At 40.9% G+C, this 23,486-nt stretch overlaps 1 protein-coding gene across 1 annotated transcript in view; it reads left to right on the forward strand.

Moving 5' to 3' along the window:
- Positions 1-6,394: 6,394 nt before the first annotated feature.
- Positions 6,395-23,486, forward strand: part of CHST15 (carbohydrate sulfotransferase 15) — a 525,836-nt gene continuing 508,744 nt past the window's right edge. The window contains exon 1 of the mRNA XM_085601655.1: positions 6,395-6,561. The gene's annotated coding sequence lies outside the window, so the exon portion shown is untranslated. The remainder of the gene's footprint in view (positions 6,562-23,486) is intronic.

The raw sequence follows: 23,486 nt of genomic DNA on the forward strand, positions 1-23,486 counted from the left end.
GAGAAATTGAATATTTGGCAGAGAACAACCCGGAAAGTACAGATATTTTGAAATCAAACATGTTGGACACATATTACCCAAAAAGAAGTCGTCATCTTGAGAACATGTGTCTCTATGAAGTGCTGCAGAACTACATTTTTACACGGAAAGCCACAGAAGACATCAACAATGGAAAATATAAAGTCATTGGTGAGGAAGGATGTTTGGTGAAGCAAACAAAAGGAAGTTTGATTAATCACAGGAAGCTGAGTTGCGACACTCCTGACAAAAAGGAATTTTACTACTTAGCACTTTTACAGCTGTTTAAACCATGGCGTTCAGAGGATGAATTACTTGGAGATTTTCACAGCTATGAAGATTCCTTTAATGCATGTAAAGATATGATTGAATGCAGTACTTTCACAAATTATGTACAAATGTTAAATGAAGAAATTGAACAGGAAGCTACAATTGCAGCTGAAGTAGCTAGAGACAGTTCTCAAGACAGCCAAAGTTCTGGAACGCTCAGTCAAGATCCCCTAGGACAACCAATCATAGAAAATGAAGCTGCAATAGCAATGACTGAAGTGGAAACAGCTATGAATCAAGCTCAGGAAGATTTAATAGACTTACCAAATTTGGAACAGTAACTGAATGAAGAACAACAACAAATTTATGAAGAAGTCACAAAAAAAATTGATCATGGATTACTACATGAAAAGAAAGAGTGCTCATGAACATCATTTGAACCAATCAGGATGTATGTGAGTGGACAAGCTGGAACTGGAAAACGTTTCTTAATTAAAGTCATCAGAAGCTACCTACAGCAAAAAACAGATTCAACTTTGTCTTGTGTTGTTACTGCTCCAACTGGGTTAGCAGCAAATAACATAAAAGGAATTACCTTACATCGCTTGCTAATGTTACCAGTGGAGCATGAGAACAAAATAGAATATCACAAGCTAACAGGAGAAGCATGCTTCGAAGTTTCAAGAGTGTTGAAGAAGATGCAAGTTCTCATTATTGATGAGGTAAGCATGGTATCAAACTTAATGCTTGCCTTTGTGCATTTAAGAATGCAGCAAATTCTAAAGAGAGACTATGACGTGTTATTTGGTGGAAAACATGTTATAGTTTTTGGGGATCTTCTGCAGCTCACTCCAGTTAAAGGACAACCAGTGTTTAATACTGTGACACATGAAGACACGAAGAAGTCATTAGGAAGTATTGGTAATGCGAATATTTGGCCATTCTTTAAGTACAAAGAACTCACTACCAATATGAGGCAAGCAAATGATGAAGATTATGCAAGTATTCTGAAAGATATCAGAATTGGACTACTCACAGAAGTTGGCAGAAAAGCATTACAGAGTCGGTTGCTACATAATTTATTTCCAAGTGAAGAAATAGTTGCAGAGAAAATATATCAGAACATTGCAGAAAAAAATACTGTAATCTGCTTAATGCCAACACTACGTGAATGCTCGATATTCAATGAGGAACTTTTGAAATTGGAAAAGGAAGAGATTAAGAAAATGGAAGCAATGGACAAAATTCAGCATGAAGGAATTACTATTACATTAACAAGCAAATTGAAAAATAAATTGGATTCTCTAGAGAAGAACATTTCGAAAACAGCTGGATTAGAAAAAAATCTTTATGTTTGTATGAACTGTCCAGTATTTTTAAGAAGAAATTTGGATGTAGAAAAAGGTTTAGTGAATGGAGCTATGGGTAAAGTTGTGGGTTTTGTGAAATACCAGAATAAAGATGGGATTGAATTTTTAAAAATAAAATTTGATCAGATTGAAGAGGTTAAAGACATTAGTCGTTGTTCAGTCCGTTTTTTGCTTGTAAAAGACTTATATGTACGTAGGAAGCAGTTTCCGTTTTCTCTAGCATATGCTGTAACTATTCACAAATCTCAAGGATTAACTGTAGATAGTGCTTTTGTAAACATTGGTTCTACTGTGTTCAAAGAAGGTATGGCATATGTTGCTTTGTCACGAGTGAAAACATTATCTGGTTTATTCATGATAGACTTTGATGACTCAAAAGTTAGTGCTGATGCAAATTGTGTAAAGGAGTATAATAGATTAAGAAGAACCTATGCTCCTCATTTAGGTCAGTATCCTGTGTTTGAAAAACGTGTTGTTTCTCGGAAAAGGAGAATTGAGAATATCTGTAATGAGGATGTACAGAAGAGAAAACAAAAGGAGAGTGATGTGATTGCAAGCAAAAAGAAAAAGGACAATGTTCAAGAAGTTGTTGGTTGTCATTTTGAAAATAGCTCTGGTGTCAACTGCTACGCTAATGTAGTGCTGAATGTTGTATTTTATCTTGATTTTTTGCAAGAGCAGATAATACTAAATCATGAAAAAAGATTCTGTTCTTTGCTGAGTCTCCTTTATGAGAAGCTGAGTAATGATAAAACTAAAATAAAAAGTGCTTCTAATGTTAGAAAACTTTTAGATGTATGTTCTGGACGTACACAGTTTACTCAAAATGTCCAGCAAGATGCACAGGAATTCTTGATGTATATCCTTATGGTACTGGAAGAAGAAGGGGTAGAAATAGAAAATATGTTTGGTTTCTCTTATAAATGGGAACATCGTTGTGAAAACTGTTTCAACACATGCAGCTCTAATGTTAATTCAGAAAGGTTTATATATTTAACATTACCAGAGACTAAATCAGTGACTTTTAGTAAATTAGTTAAAGATGCCAATCACAACATGAAATGTTCTAAATGTAAATCAGACATGTTTTCAACGTTATTTTTAAAGAAATATGGACAGTATGTAATTTTAATGATGCAACGTTGTAGAGCTGATGGTTCAAAATTGGACACTTTAATAAAGAAGTTTACAGGACATCAATTATCAATATCTGGAAAAACTTTTGTTGCAGTTGCAATAATTTTCCATGATGGACCATCTATAACTTCTGGTCATTACACAGTTTATCTTAAATGTGAAAAAGGCTGGACACTGTGTAATGATTTTCAATTGATTTTCAAGCAACGTTTGCCTGCAGAATTACCAAATTCCTATTTAATTTTTCTGAAACCAAAATTTTAGATACAAATTGCAACATCTGAACAAATCATTTTTGCGATTTTATTGGATTACCATTTTGGATATTTCATCAAAAAAGAATTTAAAAATTACCATTTGGCCTCATGGTAAAAATTTCTCTTGTGGACTTCTTTGACAGATATTATTTTGGTGTATGTGCTTAAGCAACAAGATTTACAGACGATATTTATTGCAAATAGTTATTGTTTTTAGATTATGTTTTTATTAAATATGTTACATTTCTATAAAGGTATGTTTTACTGAGAAGAGATTCAGGGCTTTTTTTAAACAATCTTTCGGATTGTTAATTTTTTTGCCCGCTGTTAAGTGATGAATGCAATTAGTTTCACGATTTACAGTGAAATTCAATATATTCTGTAAACAGCAAAAAAAGGTGAACCATTCCATATTGCAGGATACAGTAAATCTATGATTATATACATAGGTAGCATATTGTTTTTAAAAAAAATCTCAAAAAAAATAATTAAAAAAAAAAATTGGATTTAAAAAACCTTGCAAATTCATTAAAAAAAACATAGGTTTCACACACGTTATAGTTAGGAATTAGCATTTAAAAAACCTTGCAAATTCACTGAAAAAACCATAGGTTTCACACACGTTATAGTTAGGTATTAGCATTTAAAAAACCTTGCAAATTCACTGAAAAAAACATAGGTTTCACACATGTTATAGTTAGCTGGACATTTCGCTCGTAAAAAACCCTGGAAATTCCCCCGAAATTCCCCCGTTATAGTTAGTTCAGCTAACTATAACTCGCGCGCCCGCAATCCACTGCTGATGACGTCACATATTACATCACTCATGACATGGTCAGTGACATCACTCATGACATCACTGATGACATCTCAAATTACATCACTGATGACATCACTGATGACGTTTTCCGGCCTGTCCAGGTCGGGGAGGCAGCGCCACCACATGGATTTGTGGACTGTGGGCCTTGATTTCAAGATCCGTTATACAGGATGCCAGGGGCATGGATTGAAACCAACACGCACATTGAAGGCTCCATTGGGAGTCTAACCTAAAGTTTGCTGACGGCGGAACCCATACAGGGTCATATTGCAACGGGAGAACTACGTGACCCAAAAGCCCATGAAATAAGAAGCCCATTTGAGGGCGTTATAAAGGCCAATTAAAGGACACATGCTCTTCCGTATCCGCCGCAATGCAAGTTTCCCGTGAGCAAGGAGCAGGAGCTCCGAAACGCGTAGGGAAGTTTTAAAGGTATTATTCACTGTGTTGCTGGTTTCTGCTAAATAAAGGACTCTTGTTGTAACGGGAGTCTGCCTGACATTGTGCGCGCCTCTGCCTTTGGATGATTTTTTGAATTATATATATATATATATATATATATATATATATATATATATATATATATATATATATATATATATATATAAATGTAATTGCTAAATAATAATTCTTATATTATATTGGAACACTAGTTTGCGCCCAGTGGGTATAGGGAACAAAAGCAATAATCCATCACAAATTCCTCACAACCAGAGTGTTGAGTTTATAAATAGCAGTGTGGATTCACTAAAAGTAAGCCTTTTTTATTTTCTTAATTCGGTAATGGGCGGATTCATAGAGACAATGACCAGTGGGGCCTCTTTTCTTATCTAGCTGGCACATTAGGGTACTTGTATTTTTGCAGATTGCGCTCATATTTTTATGCAATTACTGAAATATGTTTCAATGTTAATTAAACTCTTAGGGTGTATTCACCAATTTGTTTGCAGTTGAACAATCATAAATGAGAAATGCTACATTAAGTTTGCAAGCCAGCATGGCACCTGGTAGCACATTTATTTCATTTGCAGAATGGTGATACACTAAAAACACCCTCTTTCTTGCAGAACTCCCGGGGTTACCCAGGCCCATGTGTGAGCAGCTCATCCAGGTCAGGTTTTTCCTTTGTATTCCAAAACCTATATTGATGATTTCATAATGGAGTCAATAGGATTACAAATCCTAGAATGCAAAGGAAAAAATCTTGACTGGATGAGCACCTCCTGCATGGAACTAGGATTCCTTAAAGTATGCCTCCCCCTCTGAGCATGGACAAATGTAACCTTCTCCTGTTAACATCGCACTTGGCATTCTGGTCAGAGGAGGCATATTGGAGAGGCTCCGAGTTTTTGGGTATCAGAGGTATCTATACTATCCAAACAGCATGAGCAGGGCCTCCTTCACTGCAGGGCAGATTCAAGCAGATCAAAGGTGGGGGTGCTCACCTGCGTCATGAGGTCCTAACCTGCCGATCGGGATCCACCAGAAGGGATGGTACCGCCCAGACTTCTCTGAACTCAGCCAAGATAATGCTTCGCAGTTTTCTCTCACTATCTGAAAGCAATTCCTTGTTTCACATTTGGACAGCTCATTATGGGAACGGTCTATACATTCATGTATATATAATATATTATCTCGTGCGCATTATGAGGCGGGATCCCCTCGTGAATAACACGCTGAACTCTTTCTGCACTGTTTGGTTAGCTTTTAAAATATGCATGCCTTCATTTTGTTTTGCTTGTGATGAATAATGGAAGGACTCTGATTTCTGTGGCTGTAACAGCCTCCTGGGAGGGCTCCCTTATCTTCAAGATTACTCAGAGGAGGCTTTAGGGGTTACCCACATGCATAATTAAGGGTACAAGGTCTTGGCTCACAGCGTGCTTGCCCGTATCATGACTGCCTGCAGAAAACAGGCTTCTCGCTGCTGCTAGAATTCTGTCCACCCAGCAATCCTCAGATATTCGTAGGAGCCCACCTCATTCTCATTTCTTCGCCAACATACACTTCCTGTTTCTCTCTCTCGCGACCGGGGGTTCTTTTCTTCGCTGCTTTCTCCTTCCTTCCTTTCTCATGCTCTTTCCTATTCCTTTTTATTTTTCTTATTAATGCCTTTGTCTCTTTTGCTGTGGGTTAAAGTTCCCATCCACAAACATTGTGCCAGCCTAGTGCCCACCACCTGCACACATTTAGCAGAATGTCTGCCATCACTGAAGTTATCTTTGTGTGTGTGCGTGTGAACGGAAGCAGGTAAAGAGTACTGGACGGAGGCAGGTAGTGGAGGCGGTGCAGATCTGCAGAAGGGAACAGGCAGCGGCTGTGGAGACGAGAGCTAGAGCAGGACGATGCTGTGGAAAGCCAAGAGAGCAGAAGCTGCGCACACAGAAACGAGCACGTTTTGGGTAAGAAGAGGCTGGGGGGAGGAGGGATGACGTGGGCAGGACCAATGTCTGGGAGCCAATGAGCAGCATCCACTCCGCTGCTCCGGGAGGCTGAGTTGACATCCAGTGGATGGAGCCGGGAGAGGCAGACCGAGCTGTGCAAAGATCCCGGGGTGCAGGAGCCGAGCGGACTCCGGCAGTCAAACCCACCCGCGAGCCCAATGCAGGCACGCAGCCGGATCACTGGCTGTGAATTCAGAGGGACTCAGGCAGCAGCATCAGGACTGAGCGTAGAGAGCTCCCGAGAGGTACCTCCCACCGCATGCAGTACCCTTCAGTTCCCACCGACAGCTCTCATTCCGTGGTCTGCTTCGTGGATCCCGGCTCTTTACCTCCCTCTGTCCCTTCTATCCCTTCACCCCTTCAGGTTCCCTGCTCTTTTCTTCCTTTTGAAGCTCTCACTCTTCGTTTTCTATTTCATTTCACGTTTATATTTCTTCCTCAGCCTCTCTAATTCCTCTCTCTCTGCTCTCGTTTTCTCCTTAGATTGCTCTTATTTTCCTCTGTTACTCTCATTCGTATGTCTCCCATTTTTCCATTTTTTTTACCTTTCTTCGCGTTGTCTATTTCCTGTGACTGTTTCCCTTCTTTTGCTGTCATTCGTGCCTGTCCTCGTGTTGTTTCGACGCTCTTGCCCTCAGCTGCTCTCATTCGTTATTGTCTTTCATGTTTCTGGCTTCCTCTTTCACCCGCGATCATGCGCTTTTTCGTCACTCTGTACATGATTACCTGGGTGTTTCATCCCTCTGCTGCTCTTGCTTCCACGTCCCCATTTCTCAAATCACAGTCTCTCCCCCCACCTGTTACACTTACTCCGGGTTCTAGTTCCTCTTTTCTCTCATATGTAGCTCCTGTCCCCTCTTTTGCTCTCTGTCAATTGGCTGTCTTCCTCCCACAGTTACATTTATTTAGTCCATGCTGTCCAAGTCGTTCTTGTCTCCCCCTCCATCTGCGGCTCATATTCTCTTTCTCCTTCTTAGTTCTCATGTTTTCCTCTAGGGTTTGAGAGCCCATCGGTGCACCTCGGTTTCTTTTGGTTATTGGTGACACTAGAGCGCTGCACATCCCAGCGTGTCACACTTCTGTCTGTCTCTACACCCCCCCCTCACTCCTCTCCCTCTGTTCCGTGTGTGTGACACACTCCAGTAGAGTGCTTGTCAGGGAGCCTCCATCTTGGGGTGTCTTGGAATGCACTGGGGGATGATGTGCCTTGCCCAACCCCGGAGACTCCTGGGTGAGCCGCTCATGCACAGGACTATGAATGCACCTGTTCTGTCAGGGACTGAGGACATGCACTTCTTTCATTTGAAAGTGAGAGTATCTGCACTTCTCGGTAGAGGTTCCATACTTTTAATGGGAGAGTGCCAGTGCTATACAGCAGGACACGGGTACACGGGCACTGTGAGTACTTGCACTTTTATTTTTCCATTTCATGCACTACGCTTGTGTGAAATAGTTCTAGGACCCTCTGGACTGCAGTCCGCTCCTCGCCATGCTACGTTGTCATCAGAGCATGAGGTGAGTGCCAGCCTAGGCACCTCCTGGGGCAGTGGGCAGAACCACGGAGAGTCCATTCTACGGTGGCTCACCATGGATCCATTCTGCTTGTCTCGCTTGGCCCAAGGATCAGCAAAGATGAGCGGCCTTATGGTACCATACTCCACATAGGTCCCTCTCGCCCTATCATTGCCCATTGTGGGGATGGTGGATGTTCCTCACCATTGACTTCTTATCTCTTTCACTGATGTCCTTACTGTCTCCACCGCCCTCATGTTCTGCTACTGCCTTTGTGTTTTCTGGCTCCATTCACCTCTAATACTTTTATTGCTCTCTACGGTTCTTTTAGTCCTTTCTTGCCTCTCTCCTGCTTACTCTCCTAGCTCGCCGGTCCATCCCTTGGCTCTAGGGCTCTTCTGGTTATCTAATTCCTGACTCACTTACATCTTTCTGGCTCTCATTGTACCGTTCTTGCTGTTAACTGTTTGTGTTTGTTTAACCTGTATGTGGTCAGGATTTAATGGATGGACACAAGCACTGCTCCCAGGCTTGCAGTCTTTGCTTCTGAGACTAGAGAGCTGCACATATGACTTGATGGACAAATATGAATTTTAATGAATAGATAAACGTTTGTGATCCTAAATGGATAGATAGCTCTGTTTCTTGGGCAGAGCCTAGTGTGTATTTGCAAACAGTCTGTGTTGCTAGGACAGACAGTGGTCCAAACAATACCGAAATAGATAAAATCAATAACAATATTGAAACAATGTTTCAAATACATCAAAGGTAAAATATTTACCATAACGCAAACTTAAATATTAATATATGTGCAACAGTCAAATTGATCTAATTTGATTAAAAAATTTAAATTAACATATACAAGTAATATTCAAGATGAGATGAAGATCCCGCTGGAGGACTTCCTGATGAGGTACGATCTTGCGAGTGGCCAATTCCTCACCTATCATGCAGTAACTAAAACAATTAAGGACTTATGAGGCAGTGCTCGCCTAGAACCACACACTCACGAAACATTACAAGTGTTGGTAACACTAGGATCTGCTAGGCACCTGGTGAAATGGCACTATAGGGCGCTGATTGGTGCGGTGAAAACCCCCCTGGAATGGTTAAGGGCAATATGGAACAAAGCGGTGGGGCGGGACCTGCAGGACAAGGAATAATCTCAGGTGCTGAGAAGCCCGAGACAAATATCCAGGAACACGGCATTAAAACGTATTCAATTTATCTACGTGCATTGGGTTTATTTGACGGCCTACAGATTAAGTTTCATGCACGGGGGGACCTGAGGATACCCTAGATGTGCTCAACTAGACGTAGGGTTTATACACATGACATGGGGGTGTGCACTGTTGCAGGGATTCTGGGAGGCAGAATCTGGTGCAAGTTAATGCCACTCTAGGGTGGCAGCTTACATCCACGGTAGAGATATGTCTTTTGGGGCTGTTCCCCCGGCCGAAAGGTAAACGGGTGGGCTCCCGCTTTGTAGATCTAACCCTGATTCTGGCACGTAGGCAAATCGATAGGAGCTGGAAAACACAGACAGGTCCATTAGTGATGGTATGGGAAAAGATAGTAGATGATTGGGCCAAGACGGAGGAAAGGGCCATACAACGGGAAGAGGCGAAGGGGATTTGCAAACATCCTATCACTGAGCTTTGGACAGAATCTTGAGGGCTTGGCGGGCAGGAAAGATGAACAAAATAATGACCAGTTAGTCACAGAAGAGAGTATGGATGGAGATAGTGGTTCTTCTGGAGGGGATTGAATACTGAAAGGAATAGATTCTCTCACCCACAAGCCCCCTAACCAATCTGCTTATACTCCAAAACAGAGAATGAAGGATATATGTAGAACACCACTGAACACTTTTACGTCACATAGTCACCCAAGAATTCAGAAATGTTTTCATAAACAAGATATGGATCTAGTAGATGTACACATTAATAGCTCCTTATGGCAAAACAAATAAGTAATTGTATTAAGAAAAGAAAGAATCAATGAACAGCATTATAGAACAAATACACTGGTGAAGAAAAATATCCAGAGATGGAATGTATGATAGTTATGAGGTAATAAAGGAATGGCTGTAATAGGGGAGTATATTGAAGATGTATAAGTTGTCAAACTGATAATACCTGGATATAAGCAATGTCGGAAGCTTGTCAGAAAAATGCTAATAAAAACATATCTAAAAAAAATATACAAATACTAAAAATTAATATTTTATCCTAAGTACATTAATACAATATATATGCAGATATTTGAAAAAATGTAAGCAAATATTTTAACAATTAAAAAATACATAAATATTGAGATAAATTAAACTAATGCAATTAAAAAGCACATATAAACAAATATAACAATTACATTAATACATAACATAAAAATAATTTTTAATAAAAACGACGCTTTTTAAAATAAAATTATATAAAAGTGATAAATAGTGAAACAGTAGCAAACATATCTAGTATAACTCTAATTTAAACAAAAATACGAAAAATGATACACCATGCGCATATTACATTTACTATTCTTACTCCATATTAAGCAAAAGCAGGTAAAGTGTCTACTGAGAAGTGAGATTTACTATTTCCACTTCTGTCCATACAACATTATGGAAATTGATGGCCGTAAGAGAGGTTAGATTTAATATGACCACTGCAGTCTAAGCAACAGAAGGGAAAGTGCTGGACTTTGAAGAGGTTAGATTTACTATTACCACTCCAATCCAACCAATGGTAGTCAAAGTTTTGGACTTGGGATGGTTAGGTTTACTATTCTCACTCCAATGCAAGCAAGAGGAGGGAAAGTGTTGGACTTCAGAGGAGTTAGATTTAATATTCCCAATCCAGTCTCATCTACAGTAGGGCAAGTGTTGGTCTTCAGATGAGATACATATACCATCCTAACTCATAATCATTAAAAAAAAAAAAAGCTACTCTACAGAAAATGATTAAACATATTCACAATAATATATATATATACATATATATAGTATATTAATTTTAAAAAATGGAAATTGTAATAACAAACACAAAGTAAATTATCAAATTAAATATCTAAAATTAATTTAAATAATTCACTTCCCTTTCTACTACGTAATAAAACCACATAATAAATTACATTAAAAAACAGTGATACAATTTAAATATTACTTAAATAAAACAAATTAATTTAAAAACAATAGTATAATAAGTATAACATACATTTGACAAATGTATTGCTAAATATACCTATCAATAAAATAATAAATCAAATTAAACAATAATATACACAATAAATATAAAATTAAAAACTGAACATATATAATCATCAATTAAATATTAAACAAACATATCATATTAATTTAAACACAAATATTCACACCGTTGCCCTAAAAATCCAACAACCTACTCCCAAAATATTCTATTAGCAATTAAACTATAAAATATAAAATGTACTTTCAAATTAACAAATTAACCCTAAATGAATTACATTAAAAATAAACAATAAAGACATTTAAATAATTAATAACTAATTACATATTTTATTCATATTTAGAAAATTATTATTATTAAAAATAAGTAAATTATAATTGAATTCGATTCCCACCTTATTCCTAAACCCAACAACCCACAACTACTTCATAGATTACTAATAAATAAAAAGTATATATATACATTTGAAATTGCTCTGTGGCAGGGGGCACGAAGGATCTGTACGATGATGAATGTTGCCATCTTAAATGAAGATCTAAATGCCCTTGACCTCAGGCAAGCTGGCAGGACAGAGTCAATAAATCACACATTTTAGAGTCTAAATACCAATCTTGCCTAATAGCTTGCTACAGAATGTGGTCATGAGAAAACAAAACAGTGAGACATAAAGGACTTTTCATAGATTCCAATCAGAGGCTAGACATTCTTCTCACTCTCCAAGCTTGGGAAGGCTGCTTCCCAGCCACCTACTTGAACATTAAGCTGTCTCGGGCTTGGTGCAAGATTTGTGGACAGTCCTTTATTAAAATGTCAACTACATCCTCCCTCCCTCTCTGGAAGGCTCTTTTGAAGATAATGCCAACTATTTCAATAATCAGCTCTCATCAGTTCTGAATTACTTAGCCCCGCTAAAGTAAATGATTCAGGTCGCTGCTCCATTTCGTCCCCATAGTTTTCACAGGCCTTGCAGGAAGAAAGAAGCAAGTGAAAAAGACAGGGAAAAAAACCGAGAAGTAATGACCTCCTTTCCCATAATACTTCAAGATGGCATTAAAAAGTATTATACATTCATCAGGAAGTCACAAGCAGACTTTTATATGCAGAAATTAATGAGACCCCTACTGGCTCTAAGGAAACCATCAAAATTGTTCAATCTCACTTAATTCCTCGCAGTTAATCCCCTGCATTTCTCCTTTCTTAAACCTCTGTGAATACTTGTCTGAGTTCATTCATGGCGAGATAGAGAAAATGTACCTGGATCATTTTTAGTTCCTCCAGGAAATATAGATACTTTGCCTATTACAGAGCCAGGTATCTCTCCTTATGCACTGCATGTGTATGGATGTAACATCATCTCACTGGCGGACTCAGCCCAAGCATTGCTTAGGTGTATGTTCAGCTCCTTGTCTGGCCCTGGCCTCCCAAGAGGGCCTAAGAAGGCGCTGAAGATCACCAACCCGAAGCTTAACATGCTGTTTAGTTAATCAATGGAGACCGGGACTGTTTCTGGCTGCTGGAAGCATGCCTATGCTTTACCACTGCCAACAAAAACATTGATGGATCCTAACATCCTATCAAATTATCATCCAATATCTTTCCTACAGCAGCTTCAAGGATGATTGAAAGGTCAGTCAACTGTCAGCTGTCCAACTATCTAGAACAGCACAGGCGTCTGCATTTCACCCTTTCCTGTTTTCATCCAAATGACAGTACAGGATCAACACTGTTTTTAAGTTTCCCAATTTAGCACGCTCGGCTTGAATCAAGGTCACTCTGCGGCTCTAGTACTGTTGTGCACTCCACAACATTCAACATAGTGTCACACTCTATCCTGCATTCACAACTTGCACGTGTGGGGGCCGATGGGCTGCCCTCAGCTGGATAAGATCTTTCCTTTTTAACATAAGCCAATCAATCACGATCTCTTTCTTTATGTCAAACTCTAAAGAGCTAAACTATGGAGTGCCACAGGGCCCTTCATGGAGCCCAATGTTATTAATGTCTATATGGCCCCCTTCAGCACTAATTAATCTGTCCTATGCTCTTAAGGTGGCTTTGTTTGCTTACGATGCACAACTGATGTTCCCTATTGATAAAAATCCTGCCATTTCTCAGGAAGCCTTTAAGTAATGCCTCACTCAGGTTGCTCAATGGATGAAAAACAGCTGTCTGAAATTATACTAAAAAAAACATCATTTTGATCTTTGGTGGCCCTCAATCCATTTGGTCACCTGATTGGTGACCTAAAGAAATGGGAGATTCTCTTACCCCATTAGCACAGTGTGAATTATGGGTGCCAAGTTTGACACTGAGTAATCCAGCCGCCCCATACAGTCCACAGCAGGCATCTGCTTTTCTGTTACACTCTTTAAAAAATAGTTTGGACATTTTTCTTGTCTCTGTGCAAAAAACTGGATTATCCTCACTCACTTTATCTTGGTCTTCCTCAGTGTTTGCTTTTTTGGCTTCAACTGGTGAAAAAACCCACAGCCAGGCTGGTTTTAAAGATCTCACATCATCAACATATCACATCTCAGTTCCCTACACTGGCTCCCAGAGAGCAAGAAGATTCATGTAATAGGTCCCGAGAATCTTACTGAATGTGTAAAACATTATTGTATCATCAGGGATTTGAGATCGTCTTATGCACGACTGTTACAAATTCCTAAGAACAAGCGCATGAGGAAAGGTTGACGTTCCTTCTCACTCTTTGTTGCAAAACTTTGGAATTATCCACCTGTTGCTTTACATAACACTTTACATAGCACTGACAACAAGATTTGCATAAAAACAATTGAAAACCTGGCTTTTTAGATCTGCTTAACTAATACTCTCACATTCTCATTGTGCCTCATGCTACTTACTGGAGCTCCAGTAAGTCCGTTTTGGGTCGCTGTCGAGTTTTACAGTGACCTATTCATTCATCCATTCATTAGTAGTGCATGGCAAAGAAAGACAGACTTTCTTTAGTTGGAGATAGGCTCACACTTACTAATTATACTCCTGAGCCGACATTGTTGGAGGGAGAAGAGATAGGAAGATCTGCTGGGGCGCACTTTGTTTCTGCTGTGGAGAACTTTTTCACTGTCATCTTGTATCTGAATAGCATTGTGAGATGTAAAGACGAAGCAATTGGGGCCTATTTATGAGCTGGTTACATGTGATTTATGAAGCCACACAAGGCCACTTATCGTGGCCCCATAAATCAGTAAAGCAATGTAGCGCAAATCATAGCGTTGCCATACTCTGTCAGGGGAAGGCATTCCATGGGCGTTGATCGGGTGTTCCCAAGCACCTCCCATGGTTTGTGACGCATTCCCAGATTTACCAGAACTGGTAGTCCTGTGAATGTCATTTAAAACAAAAAAAACCATTCAAAACAAACCCATTCAAAACAAAAAACCCTTGGTGTGATACACCTATCTAATATACCATATAATACAGGGGGTCCCCCTATTCATGCAATACAGGAACCCTTGCACGATGGTTCAAGGGTGTGTGTGTGGGCATTAGACTGCCAAAAGGGCACCATCACAGGGGAAACGTCAGGCATGCACCATATCACCTTAAATACAGTGCATTCCTGACCTTTCCTTGACACGCAGTGCTGCGCAGCAAGGTGACTTGCTGCGCTGCACTGCATGACATTCTCTTGAATAGGCCCCATGGTGTGCAGGTAGGTGGGAGCTACAGTGGTGGACTAGATTAGATTCCTCTGTTTGACCAGAAGTATGTGGCAGATCTCTTGAGTTATTCCATGCTTGTGTATTTGGTGATTTCTGATTTTGTTGTCAATATTCTTGATGGAAGACCCCTGCAGCATCAGATTTAGGGGTTTATAATTGGGTATTATACCTGTTGGAACTATCTTTCACCTCACAGGGAGAATTCTTGGCCCACATAGGAAAAGGCTGTTATTGTTCTTGTGAAGCCAGGGCAGGCTCACAATTACAATGCTGATGTTGACGATGACCCCCCCTCTAAAAATGCCTATTTATTGTGCTTCTTTTGAGATCTCACTAATAAAATGTGTGTACAATCCTTGTCTCACCTCCTGGAACGTTTACTGGTGGGGATGTTTTGGGCGTTCCTCTGTTTCCAGCTCTGTAACCTTCATGTGTATTGTCTTTATTGAAGGTAGCTACAATGCTGAAGTCCTTTGCAAACCCTACAGAAGCTGTTTGTGGGGAGTAGGCAGGTGCACAACGCCCATAGGGCTCAAAGGGCTTCACCCCCCCCCCCGTTGTGTGTCTCAGCCCAGGCAGAGACAGCTTCCTGGACACACACACACACAGACAGTTCTTGAGCTGCTGTGGGCTGGCTGGTCTGGCGTCTATCGCAGCCCAGCAGCACCTGAGTATTTCCCAGGTCTTTAAAAGACCATTTACTTGATACCAAGGCTTCTTTGTTTTTCCACCAGGTCCTAGAGCCCCTGCCTCTCCACTCTGCCTATTCGTTTGCAAATTCCTTTTGCTGCCACAGTGTGAGATGCATTTTCTGAAATGTAACCTTAGGTTTTGTTTTTTCTGCAGTTTTATACAGCTCGAACTCCACCCGAAGGTATTAAGGCACTTTGCATGAGCACCAGTTACATTATGCAAGGACAAATTCAGATAAAGCAATTTTCCCAGGATCACAAGATGTAATTGTCTGTGCACTCAATCTGTTTTTTAAAGAGCACTGTGAGTAGCCTAGGAACAGTGTAAAATCTACAAAAACGTCCTTGCTATACTGTCAAGTTTGTCCAATATGTTTCAACTGCACAGTTTGTCACTTGTTATTCTCTAATTGGCTATAAGGATAGCTCGGACCCCACTTCTGGAAATTCTTGCTCTGCCCAATGCTGGAAGTATTGGCCCTCCCTGAAATGTGGCTCTAGTTGGGCCGCTGGGAGTAGGTAACCCTGAACATCTACAAGCCTGCTAGGGCAGTCATTGGTGGTCCACAATGAGATGCACCGGAGGTAGAATTAGGTTTAATCCTGTAAATAAAACCGTGTGTAAGGGGGAACACTTCAAGACCATCATGTATGGTGCTTTATATTTACAGACGTGGTCACTCACGCCAGATGCGTGCCACTGACCTGTGAATAGGCACGTGTAACCAGTCACACACTGCGAGTTACCTAAATAGCAAAGCACCGTTTCTTAAAAATAATGATGCCAAAAGCCCAGATTTTAAGAAACAGTGCTTTGCTATTTAGGTAACTCGCAGTGTGTGTAAAAAACAATTGCCTATGGCTCGAAGACTTAGCCCCCCCCCCCCCGAAATGTTTTTCAGCCCCCCCCCCCCCCCTCGAAATTTGGCTCTAGTTGCCCGCCTGCCTGAACCTCTTAAGATGTTCAATTGTTTTTTACCAAAAAAAAAAAAAAAAGAACGTGCAGGCTCTGCCCCACTGCCCCGAACGATGAATGTAGGTATTTTGATCATTTTGAGGGTCGCATCCCTCTATACCTAGCTCGGATCTCTGTATCTTAATTTCTGCCTTTTTGGCTGAAGCCTGCACAGGTGCGCCACAGACTCCACCTGCTTTGGAGGCGCCATGTGTTTTTCCACAGCCTCCACCCCTTCCCTGTGGTGGGTACTCTGCCAGGCAATCTCCTGTGCTGTACAAACGTTAATCCTCAGGGGGCAATGTACAGCATCGCCACCGCCAGAAGTTGCTGAATATTAGAAATCAGAAATAAATCCCTTTTCACGACTAGCTTGTTTGAGCAACATTGAAAATCAAAGCACTGATCTGAATGTGTTTACCATTCTATCGGTTGACATCTTGGGTTGCCACATTTTCGAAAGAAAAATACCGGCCATTTGTTAATTTTTTAGGAGTCTGCAAAGGCATTTATTTGATCCTAAAATAGAACGTCACATAAAGTGATCTGTTTTCATTTGTAACATAACTTTTTCTGTTTTTATTTACTTTACTTACTAGTCAGGGATCATTAAGGCACCTCTTTAACATATTTTAAAGCTTTCTTTTTATATTTGCTTTTTGAAGTATGTAGTGATAAGGAGGAAACGTACTGGCTTTAGTCGATTTTCCAAATGTTTGTACCGGTCATTAAATTAAAACAACGGTCATGCCGCTAGAAACCTGGCTAGGTGTCGCCCTAATCATACCTGATAATATGTCGTTAATATTTTGCCTTTGGCATGCTCCTCCTCTTTCACGGAATACACGTCTTTGTCTAGGGGTGCCCCCTGGCACTGTTAAGAAAAATAAGAGCGGTTAGGAGAAGGTAGAAAGGCAGCGATGGGCAAAATTAGAGGTAAGAAAGACAGGTCAGGGCAAAAGTGTAGGGAGGCAGAAAGATAGAGAAGGGGAGGTTGGGAAGAGGTGAGGTCTGTGGTAAATAATTTAATTACCGGGACCTAATTTGATACAGAAACATAATAAAATAGCTCAGTAAATAAGAGGCAGAATCCGTGATATTAGAGGTTCGGAATGGGCTTTATTCCAATGGTCGATTATAATCGGTTGCTCCAGGTTCCATCACCACGAAGGTTCAGGAAGTGAAGTACATACGTTATTGACAATCAATTACTTTTATACAATAAGCATTACAGTGAAGCAAATACAAGAGGCGTAACAATTGATAGTGGAGATAATATATTCATATGTGGCAAAGATAGGCGTAACTGGGTATGTTTAAAGAACGTCATCAGATGTGATGTCATAAGAGGGTGGTTACATGAAAGAATTTCGCAATGTCATCAGAAATACTTGGCAGAAATGCGCGCGCAGCAGCATGACGTGTGATTGACGTGCAGCTAGGGGGTGAAGGGGACTTGACATTTAGCTCTACATGTGGCGACAAATGTCTGGAGGGTCAAGTCAACCTAATCCCAAATCATATCTAACATCCTATGTTTAAAGAACTATGTTATCCAAAAAAGAGACCTTCTTGGAGTAGAATCTTATTCTATACTGACTATACTGACTGTTAGTGCGTGTACAAGCGTCTAAGTGTCTACACTAGATGCGAGGGCAGGAATCTTCCATGGTAACAGGGCTATGAATTACTTGCATAAAGACAGAGAAGCCGGGCCTTTGCTCGGTAGCTGGCAGAATGTTTACTTAAGCTACTAGACAGGAATGCATTGGGCAGGGAGCGGAGCAGATAATTTCCGAAGGTGAAATACAGTTCTTGGCAGGCAGCAAGCTGATGTCAGGCATCGTGAGCCGCGCAGAGGATGAGACAAAGTTCATGGTCACAGATGCAGGCTCGGACTGGAGCTTCAGAGACAGAAAGCAAGAAAAGCTTGATGGCAGAATCAGGGCCTACTTGTCTGGACTGTAAAATGGCATAAGTGAACCATATAAAGGCGGTGGCCTTTCGTATTTAGGAATGAAATATCCGGCCCATTCATGGCGGATCTGAAAGAGGACATGTTAACGGTGGACGCACATGTATTTGCGTCTTCATAACTGGAACTGGAGGGAACATACATGTACTTGTAACATGCACATAGAACCGTTGGGGTCCAAGATAGGGGACATAACTGACCAGAAAAATCCATATTTCCACATTCCCTCCTTGTCCCCTACTTGCCCGTCAAGAGATATCAATCTTCATTAATCCATTGATCTGTTCATATAGCATCATTTGTTCTTCTTTCTTTTTCCGGGATCTTGAATGAAAATCTTGATGTGGAATGCACGATGTGGCACACAGACCACAAATCGCTGGTCCACATTGCAGGCATAAGCAGCAACTGAATAGTATGAGAAGGCCAATACCTAGGAAGGATAGAACTCTCCATCCCCAGGCTGATAACACGCTCCAAAACCAACCGGACCAAGTCCAGGTGCCTGGATTCTGGTGTATCTGGCTTACAATCTTATGAAGGCGCGTTATAGCTTTATATACAGATGGCGAATTTTCTGGTATGAAAATGCAACAGCTTGATCCGATGACCCTACAAGCTCCGCCCCTATCGGCCAGGATGACGTCAAGGACAAGACGATTTTGAAGCACAACAATCCGCATAGCAGACTGTTCTTCTGTTAAATTGCCTAAGACGGAAATAGTTTCGTTCACTACTGCTTCAAGGGTTCTAGTCAATCTACGTATCAGCTTACTATTAGTAACGGTACCTATATAGGGAAAGAGACCTTTATTGAAATCTGTGTATTTTTCCCATGCTGTTTCAGTGTAGTCGACTATTGGGAGATCTCTCCTTTCTCTATTGTGTACTAAATGAGTATTTCTGTGATAATCAGGAGGAGCTAGAAAAACAGGTGGCAAAAGGAATCCAATGTAGCAAGTACCATCCCAATCTAGAGGCAAACGTACATATGCCGTCTGACCACATAAAAAATAGGAATGGCGGGAAGCTCTAAATGTCGACCTGCCTTGATCACTGAATTCTATTACAGTGGTGCATCTACTATGGCCCATATGTATGGAACCATTCTTTTTTACACATAATTCACCTTTTACTGGAAATACTGACATGGCGGGCAAACTTGGATTAGCTTCGGATTCGACATTCAAGATCAGGAGATTGAGCGTAAAGTTACCTAATCCATATACTTCATTTTCTAGATCAGTTCCTGTTCTTTTGGGAAGTCCCTCCTTGTTGGGGTGGCAGACCTTAAGTAAAACTAAGTTCAGATTTCCCCATACCCCATTGTCTTGATAAACCGCAGAGTTCGAATCTTGGGAATTAATTAAACTAAGCCATGCTCCACAGGAGCCGTTGTGTGTGAACGGGTATGGAAAAAGAGGTAGAATTCCTTTATAGTTCTGATAGGGAGGGAGTCGGCCACATATCCAACAATTCGTAGCATTGCTAACCTGATGGGAATGATGTAACATATTAATAAAAGTGTTATTGCGCAGCGCAAATCTGTATGACAATTCATGCGGGGGTAGTTCACTAAAAGAATGTTCAGCAGTAATATTATAAGCATGTCTAGAAATAGGATCATATAGGTGCAACAATATACTTGCAGTAATTATTAAAAGACTAAGGAAAAACGAAATTAATAACGTCACTGTACAATGACTACGCAGTGATTTACAGTACGCCTGTCGTTTCAGCATTTTTCGGGTGTATTCTCTATTCAGGTCCAAGGGATACATGTCAGAGACAATTCAACCGCTTCACCTCGGAGAGGACTTAAACAATCAAATTGCTTGACTGATTGGATCTGAGCTTTAGTTTATAATGTTCGGCATTACTTTTTTCAACAAAAGGAAGTTTTGAGTCAATGGGTGAAGACACACAAGGTGTAGTTTTTATATCTGATGGTAGTCCATAAAATTTCTTGATATGACTTGAATGAATCCAGCCTTTCCTGCCTTCGATCTTCACGGCTGTCCTCGTCGTTAATAACACGAGCTGAGGCGACCTCCACCTAGGATCCAGCTGAGTCTTTCGATCGAAGTTTCTCACCAAAACGAGATCCCCCGGAATTACGTCATGGGGTTTCACTTCAGTGTTGTTAGGAAAAGCTGCAGCTACCTGTGAACGACAAGATTGTAGTGCAGACATCAAGGAAGCCAAGTAATCTGTCAGCATATTACAGTCAATATCAGTTATTTTACGTGGTATAGGCGTCCCCCACATATTTGGTGGTCTGCCAAAGATCACCTCATACGGGGATAGCCCTGTTCGAGAGTGTGCTACCATTCTCATGTAAAAGAGTGCAACTGGTAATGCTACTACCCAGTCGACACCTTTCTCCCTGCATATTTTGGACAATCTGATTTTCAAAGTTTGATTATGTCGTTCCACGAGACCTGCTGCCTCGGGGTGTCGGACACAATGAAACTTCCACTGATATCCTAGCAAAAGTGAAACGTGTTTCATTAATTCGGATGAGAACGGCTGGCCGTTATCTGAGTAGACAGCACGTGGTAAACCGTATCGTGGGAAGAATTCTCGAACTAACTGTTTGGCAGTAGTCGGGGCAGTGTAATCTGAAACCGGGTATGCCTCCGTCCAACGGGAAAGAGCACAAACCACTACGAGAACATATTTGAATCCTCGACATCGTTCCATCTGGATATAATCCATCTGGAGAATTTCAAAAGGGTGATCAGGAGGCTGAAATCCACCCTGCTCTACGGGAATACTTTTTCCTGGGTTGAACTGACAACATATCATACAGGTACGAACTTTTTGTTTCGCTGCTGCTCGTAAATGCTTGTTGAACCAAATATGTTGAATGCTGTCTAGCATAGCTTTCTCTCCTAGATGCGCTGGACTATGGACAGTGTTAATAATGACTTGGACCATTGAATCAGGAAGGAACCACACAGATTTTTCCTTCGTCATCCATCCTTGATCCGTTTGGATCCCTCCTAATTCAGTCCATTTCCTTATTTCGTCTGGAGTAGCATGTGTCTGTATGTCAATTACATCAAGAGCGGGATCCTTAACCATCATACAATGTGTTGGTGTCTGGACTATTGTCTTTGTCATGTCGGATGTTTGAGTTTGAGCAGTCTGTTTAGCTGTTCTGTCAGCTAGATCATTGCCTTGAGAAATGATATCAGTAATTTTCGTATGAGCTTTACATTTCATAATCGATATTGCAATGGGCAAATGTATTGCATCTAGTAAGGCATGAATGAGGGGTCCGTGCTGAATGTGGGCACCGTGAGAAGTTAAATAACCTCTCTCTCGCCACAGCACGCCGAAGTCATGTACAACTCCGAATGCATAACGTGAATCAGTGTATATGTTGACTTTTTTATTTGTGGCTTGAATACAGGCCTGTGTCAGAGCGACGAGCTCTGCTGCTTGAGCGGACAAGGTATTTATACACTTGGTTTCAATAATTTCAGTGTCTGTGGTGACTGCGTAAGCGGCCACTAACTCTCCTGTATTTGTTCTCATACATGAACCATCTACATACAACGTCAGGTCTGGATCTGACAATGGAACATCTGTCAAGTCTTGTCTGGGTTTCGTCGTGATTGTAATAACATCAATACAATCGTGGGCTAATGGGTCTGTTCCATTTATAGGTAAAAGTGTGGCAGGATTCAATGTGTTACAACGTCTGATTTCTATATGTGGCTGAAACAATGTTAGTTCACACCCTGTAAGTCGTGCTATAGTCAAGTGTTGTGTTTGCGTTCGATTCACAAGAACCTCTACGGCGTGTGGTACTTGTACTGTCAATGGATGTCCTAACACTATGGCATCGCTTTGTCTGATTGCTAAAGCTGTCGCTGCCACTGATTTCAGGCACGCAGGCAGAGCCTGAGCTACGAGATCTAATGTACTAGAAAAATAAGCACACGGTTTGTGTGATCCTGCTTGTTCCTGTGTGAGTACTGACAAGGCAGTACCTTCTCGTTCTGTAACAAAGAGTGTAAAATGTTTTCTGTAACATGGTGTTGCTAAAACAGGTGCTTGACATAAAGCTTTCTTTAGGCTTTCAAAAGCTAGTGTGTGTTCCCGAGTCCAAGGGAGAACAGTCGATGTGGCTGCCTCCTGTGTTGTTAATTGAATGAGTGGTTTTGCTAGAAATGCATACTGAGGGATCCACTGTCTACAATATGAAGTGAGGCCTATGAAAGCCCGCACCTCCTTTTGTGTCTTGGGTATTGGCATATTAGCTATTAACTGAATACGATCTGGTGTAAGCTGCCTTCCCTCCTTGGACAGCGAGTGACCAAGGTAAATAACTCGCTGGACACAGAATTGCAGCTTAGAAGGGGACACCTTGTGCCCCTTTTCGGCTAGAAATTGTAAAACCGTCAGTGATGCTTTTTCACATTCAGGTTCGCTTCGAGCGGTGATCAGCAGATCATCGACATATTGAAGCAAAGCAGTGTTAACTGGCATGTGGATACTGTCGAGTTCTCGTTTCAGTGCTTGGCTATAGATGCTGGGGCTTTCTGTAAATCCTTGAGGTGCGCGTGTGAATTTAAAGCTACGTCCATTTAAACTAAATCCGAACAAATATTGGCTTTCCGGATCTATTGGGACGCTGAAAAAGGCATTCTTGAGATCAATTACAGTAAAGAATGTTGCTTCGGAATCAATAGCTGTCAGTAATGAAGAGATGTCTGGAACTACGGGGTATTGTGGTACAATACATTTATTTAATTCGCGCAGATCAATTACCAATCGATATACTGGGGGAGCCTTCGGATCAGTTCGTTTAAGAATCGGAATTATCGGTGAATTACATACATTGGAGTCGGTCTCCACAACCACTCCTTGGCCGATAAGTTCGTCAATGATTTGCAGTAAAGCCATTACAGCATCTGGGGGTAACTTGTATTGTCGCATTCGTGGTAGTACCACTCCTGCCTTTAGTGTGACTCGATAGGGTGTAATGTTCATGCAACCAACATCTGTAGGGCCTTGTGCCCATAAATGTGTGGGTAAAGTCTGCAGTCGGGAATCCATATCTCGAGACACATAATGACCTTTGAAATCACGTAAAAACAATCTTACTCCTTCCGGAGAACAACATATTATAGCTCCTA

Source organism: Triturus cristatus, chromosome 1_2 (assembly GCF_964204655.1).
Source record: "Triturus cristatus chromosome 1_2, aTriCri1.1, whole genome shotgun sequence".
NCBI classification, from domain to species: domain Eukaryota; kingdom Metazoa; phylum Chordata; class Amphibia; order Caudata; family Salamandridae; genus Triturus; species Triturus cristatus.